Source organism: Montipora capricornis, chromosome 10 (genome assembly GCF_036669925.1).
Source record: "Montipora capricornis isolate CH-2021 chromosome 10, ASM3666992v2, whole genome shotgun sequence".
Lineage (NCBI taxonomy): Eukaryota > Metazoa > Cnidaria > Anthozoa > Scleractinia > Acroporidae > Montipora > Montipora capricornis.
The window spans coordinates 41,472,496-41,478,763 of NC_090892.1; positions in this window are offsets into that span (position 1 = coordinate 41,472,496).

Sequence of the window (6,268 nt, forward strand, 5' to 3'; positions counted from 1 at the left end):
ATCTGATGGCAGTAATGAGGTACAAGCCCTCCAAAAGCCAGTAGGAAGAAGCAGATGGGCGTCTACTTCTCCATGCCGCACATGCTGCTGAAGAGGGTTACGATGGTGTTATCCTCTTCTCAGAGGACACAGATGTCTTCATTATGGTTTTAGCTTTCCACGACAAGATAGGAGCCTCCTTGTTCCAGAAATGTGGCACAAGAACCAGGGCAAGAATTGTTGATATCAGGAAAGTCGCTGCTACTCTTGGTATTAACGTTTGCAGGTCGCACATTGGCATGCATTCATTTACTAGCTGTGATACTGTTAGTGCCTTTGCTAGGAAAAGGAAGACAAATGCCTTGAAATTATTGACCACTCGCAGAAATATCCAGCGCATGTTCTTCAAGTTGGGTGAGGAATGGAACCTTTCCCCAGAACTCATGAACGAACTAGAAGAATTCACTTGCCTCCTATACGCTGCGAAAGGAACATCAGTTAAGGTCAATGACCTCAGGTATAACCTGTTCTGTGCAAATGTGCAAAGAAAGGTGACATCGAAAGCCACCAACTTCCACCATACAGGGACTGCTTGGAGAAACACGCACAACGAGCTAATAACAAGCAGGAATATGGAAAAGATGTCTGGAGCAAGATCCGCAAGTGCCAAATTCTGTTGGCAGAGGGGGGAAGATTGAGAGAGAAGAAGCAGCTGAGCAGTTGGTAGTAGATTGCATGGAGGGTCAGCCGGCACCTGAAGCCGTCCTTGATTTACTGGCCTGCACCTGTGCAAAGAAGTGCACACTGCCGAAATGTGCGTGTATGGCAAATGGACTCAAGTGCACTGATATGTGCAAACTGCAAGACTGTGACAACCAGCTACCCATCTCAGACAGTGAGGAAAGTGCAGATGATGACGAAGATGAGCTTGATAGCGATGACATTTATTAAAATCATTAGTGAGTAACTAATGTTACTGAATAATAAGTTTGTATTTCTTTTAGGGAATAATTACAAAAACGGCCATGGAAAATCATTATCTAGAACTGTTCAGGTCATGTGACCAGTTGCGTTATCCCCTTTGAAGTCACACTAGCAAAACCATCAAATCAATTGTTTAAAGAAGTACCAGCATGATATCCTAATAACCTTATTTTTTGCATAAACCTTAGAAGCCTTTACCCTTAGAAACCTCAAAGTTGGTAATTATGCTAATTAGGTATCTGTCACTGGCCAACGTGATAGGGCATAAAACACCAAAGCTATTATTGATGTAATGCTATCACACATTTCCTGACTGTACAGGACTGTAGCTTTCCAAAAATCACTATGAGCGTTATTCCCCTTAAATGGTACTGATCAGCCTCACTGGCTCATGGACTATTTCAGTACAACTATTCATTACTAATCATCTTAAAAGAAAGTAAAACAGAGTCGGTTAAAAAAATTAATTAATAATAATAATAATAATAATAATAATAATAATAATAGTAATAATAATAGTAATAAATTTCTATAGCGCCATTTCCCAGTGGTCCAATAGCGCTTTACAAAAATTTATGAAAAACTAAAATTAACTAATCCTAACGATAAATAAATAAGAAGTCTAGAAGTCCTAACTAAAAGCTTATTTAAATGACCAAGTCTCAAGTTTAGACTTAAAAGTTGAAACATATACACATGTTCGTAATTCGACTGTTCCATACGGTGGGATCGGCAACTGTAAAGGAGCGACCACCATACGTTTCAAGATTAAATCTTGGTACAGCAAGTAGATTATGACTAGACGATCTTAGCGTCCTGTCAGGCTTCTAAGGCCTAATACGTTCCGTGATGTAACTGGGAGCAGAATCAAGAAGAGCTTTGAATGTAATCAGAGCGATCTTGAAGATAATTCTCTGTTCAACAGGAAGCCAGTGAAGACTTAAAAACAGAGGTGTGACATGTTCAAATTTACTGGTTGAATAGATGAGTGTTGCTGAACAGTTCAAAACACGTTGTAAATCTCGCAGAACACATTTAGTTGACCATACAGGAATGAATAGCAATAATCGACCTTGGACGTAATAAAGGCATGGACAAGTGTTTTGGCTGAATCAACGGACAACAACTTACGGATCTTGAAGATATTACGCAAATGAAAAAAGAAAGACTTGCACACAGCTGCGACATGAGGTGCCATAGATAAATAATTACTAAAAATAACCCCAGTGTTCCTTGCAGAAGTTGAACAACACACATTCTCTGAGGCAATATCAAGGAAATCCAAAGTAGGGCGAAGACGATGAGACGACGAAAAAACTAAAATTTCTGTTTTGTCGCTATCCATCTTTAATTTATTCGTTATCATCCATGAGTCAATATGCGTAACACAGGCTTCTATCTTTGATTTGCAAGAGACCATATGCTCGAAAGATGAAGTTTTGAAGGATAAGTATAGCTGAGAATCATCAGCGTAAAAGTGATAGGATAAACCATGTGATCTTGCAATATCTCCCAGAGGTGCATTGTAAAGTGAATAGAGCATTGGTCCGAGAACCGAGCCCTGAGGGACGCCATAGACTAAATTGTGAACATCAGTAATACCATCATTGACTTTAACAAACTGAGTACGGTCAGATAAGTAGAAATAGATCCAGTCAAGTGCCATGCCACAAATGCCAAAACGAATTGACAATCTTGAACACAACAACCTGTGATCGACAGTACCAAACGCCGCTGAGAGATCCAACAACACCAGGATAACAGATCTTCTGTTAATAAGGGCAGTTTCCGTGCTGTGGTTAGAGCGATAAGCAGACTGGAAGACTTCACTAAGGGTATTGTCATTGATGTAGTCGGCGAGTTGCTTAGCCACAACTTTTTCTATCACTTTAGCCATAAAAGGAAGATTGGAAATCGGTCAAAAGTTCTTATATTCCCGGTGATCAAGACTCGGTTTCTTTAAGAGAGAAGGGAATAGTTTCAAAATAAACTGTGGTGCTGCGTCGGTGGGGAACTAGTATACAAAAATTTGGTTTATGAACGGAGTTGATAATGTAAATTGGCCACCGTAAAGAGATTCTAAAAGCTGATGTTTCGAGCTTTAGCCCTTCGTCAGAGCGAATCGAGGAATTGTGGATTATGTGTAGTTTTTATAGTAAAAGAGTAGGAGCTACGCTATTGGTGGTAACATGGCAACGTGAAAAATAGGAATACATTAGTTGAATGAAAAGCGTTCCTTCGATTTGGAAGATGAATTTTTGTTCCAGATTCTTGCTGCTTTGCGTCGTCCCTAGATGTAGGGAAAGGCCGCAGATAGCCATGTGTTTTTTGGAGTGTTTAGGGAGATTAAAATGCCGTGCGAATGGCTTTGATGCATCCTTGTCATTCTTCTCAACATCGCAAAGTTGTTCGCGGAATCGGTCGCCTAGTCGTCTAGCTGTCTCGCCAATGTGTAATTTATTGTATAACGTACAGGTTATGCAATAAATGACATTTGCGGAGGTACATGTGAAACGATCGGTGATCGTAACAGATCGCTTAGATCCTGATATCTTGCTAGTGTTAAGAATGAAAAGACAAGTTTTACATTGTGAGCGCGCACATTTGAAAGTGCGCGTTAGTTTTGAGCGCGCTTCTAACTAAAAAGTTGCCTACGTTTTTGTCGCATTTGAATGAAATAAGTGGAGGTTGCGAAAAGACTCTACCAGTCTCGGGATCATTTTGGAGTAATTTAAAGTTATTAAGAATCATACTTTTGACTGCGTGATTATGAGAATGGAAAGTGAGAGTGAATGGAATTCTGTCATTCTTATCTTTTTGTGACGTTTGTAGTGCTGACTGTCGATCAAATTGTTGGGCACGATGATGGCCCGCTTTGACCACAGAGACAGGCTAGCCACGTTTTTCGAAGAACTGGCACATTTCCTCTGATTTGCTGGAAAAACTGGAGTCACCACTACATAGACGTCGAAGTCTAAGAAATTGAGAATAAGGAATGGAATTGACTTGTGATGGATGTGACGATGAATACAACAAATAACTGTGAGAATCTGTAGGTTTGTAGTGCACACTGGTACATCATTTAGCACGTTGCCACTAATTGAAACTTTGATGTCTAGGAAAGCCAATGAATTTTGCGAAATTTTCCAGGTATATTTAAGAGCCGGATGAAAAGAATTGACGGAGGTTATATATTGATCGCGTTCTTCTCTGCTGGATGAAATAGCGCCGATGCAGTCGTTGACGTAGCGGCCGTAGAGTTCAGGTTTGGGGCTGTTGTACTGATTAAACAACTGGTGTTTAACATATCCTACAAAAAGATTGGCATAGCTAGGTCCCATTCTTGTGCCCATCGCTACACCATTAATTTGTTTGTAATAGTTGCCGGCGAATGAAAAATAATTAAGCGTTAAAACTAGCTCGGCAAGGCGGAGGAGCGTTTCCGAGCTTGGTTCTTTGACAGTGCGTTGATCGAAAAAGTTTTTAAGTGCTTGAAGACCTTCGCTATTGGGAATGACTGTGTATAGAGATGTAATGTCCATGGTGAAAATATGTTTGTCTTGGCCGGAGAAATTGAAATCGCGGTTGTTAGTGCGTGTGTATTGTCTTTAATGTATGATGGCAAAGATTTGACAATAGGCGTCATAATCCTGTCTAACTGGATAGAAATGAGTTCGGTGGGGCAACTACAGGCAGAAACGATAGGGCGATCTGGGTTGTCAGGTTTGTGAAATTTAGGCAACAAGTAAATGCACGAAGTTCTAGGGGTGTTGATGATGAGATTAGATGCAGTGTCCGGTAATTCTTGATTAAAGAGAGGACGTATGAAGTCGTGCTTGAGAGTAGGAGGCATGATGGAAGACGCCAGAGAAAGGTTAACGATTCTCATCAGTATAGGACCCAGGAGATCAGCACAATCAAGTAGCAGCCAAGAGGGAATTGGGTCAAGTTCACAAGTCTTTGATGCCAAATGATTAATAATATCCAGAAGATCCTGATAGTCAACAAATTTAAATTTACGAAGTGTTACCCCAGACAATGATGTGTCAATGAACTGCATAGACTATTGTACAGAGTGTGACTCGATTTCGTTACAAATTTTGGAAATTTTAGTACCAAAAAGTTATTAGCAAGATCTGCATTTGAAGCACATGATGGATAAAGTGGTTCAGGATCACGGTGCAACAGTTTACCATTAATGTCAAACAACCTTTTCTGATTAGTGCAGTTATCCCCTATAACGGATCAGATTAATATCGGGACCGCGCTGAGTGTAGTAGCTGATTGACAACACGACTTTGCTTTATGAAACCAAAACGATCGCCCAATAGCTTGCTGCCCCCAATCCCCCTTTTTTTTCCAACTTTCGACGAATTTGTTTTGCGGGCGCTATCTCTGTATTGTACCAAGGGGCAGCTGGACGTATGGCAACCACCCGAGACTTTACTGGGGCATGTTTATCAAGGGTATCTGTTAGTTCCAGGTTAAACAACTAAACCAAAGACAATAAGTCACATTGAGGTTCTGATAATTTAAGGGCAGACAGTCCAACATCATGTCTAAATTGGTGTAGGTCGACAGCTTTAAGTTTCCGGGAACAGATAGTTTTCCTTTCAAAGCAGGGCTTACGAAAACAGAAATTAACAGCAACGGTGTAATGATCCGATATTAAAGAATCATTAACTGATATAGAGTTCAAGATGTTTTCATCATTGTGAGACAGGGCCGTAGCCAGAAAAAAATTATGACGGAGGCAATGTCCAATGTTAAATCCTCTTCGTAGTATTAGTGGTGTTTATGACGACTACATTTTAAAGACAACACTGGATAAAGTGACTGAGGCAAGTGCCTCGGTTTGCCTCATACTGGCTACGGCCCTGCGAGAGATAACTAAATCTAGGTTATGAACATCGCGATGTGTGGGGCTTTTTTTTTGTGGACGTGTTGTCGCAAATTAAATGAATCAAGTAACTTCAGGAAACTAACAGCAGCAGAGTTTGATGTATCGTCAATGCGAAAATTAAAATCACCAGCAATTACAAGAGAGCCAGGCGTTGTAACATATGATTTCAGAAGGGAAGAAAATTCATCCATAAAGAGACCAGTGCTAAGGCTATTAACACTCAACCGGGGAGGGCGATAAATAACAAGAAAGGAAACAGTTTGAGAATAGGCTTGAAGTTGTACTTGCATAGCTTCGAATGATGTAAAACCTCCAAGACATGTCGTCGATGTTTGCTTGTTGTGTTTTTGAATAGGAGACCAACATCTCCTCCTCTGTTTTCACGGGCATTATGCTCAAAAC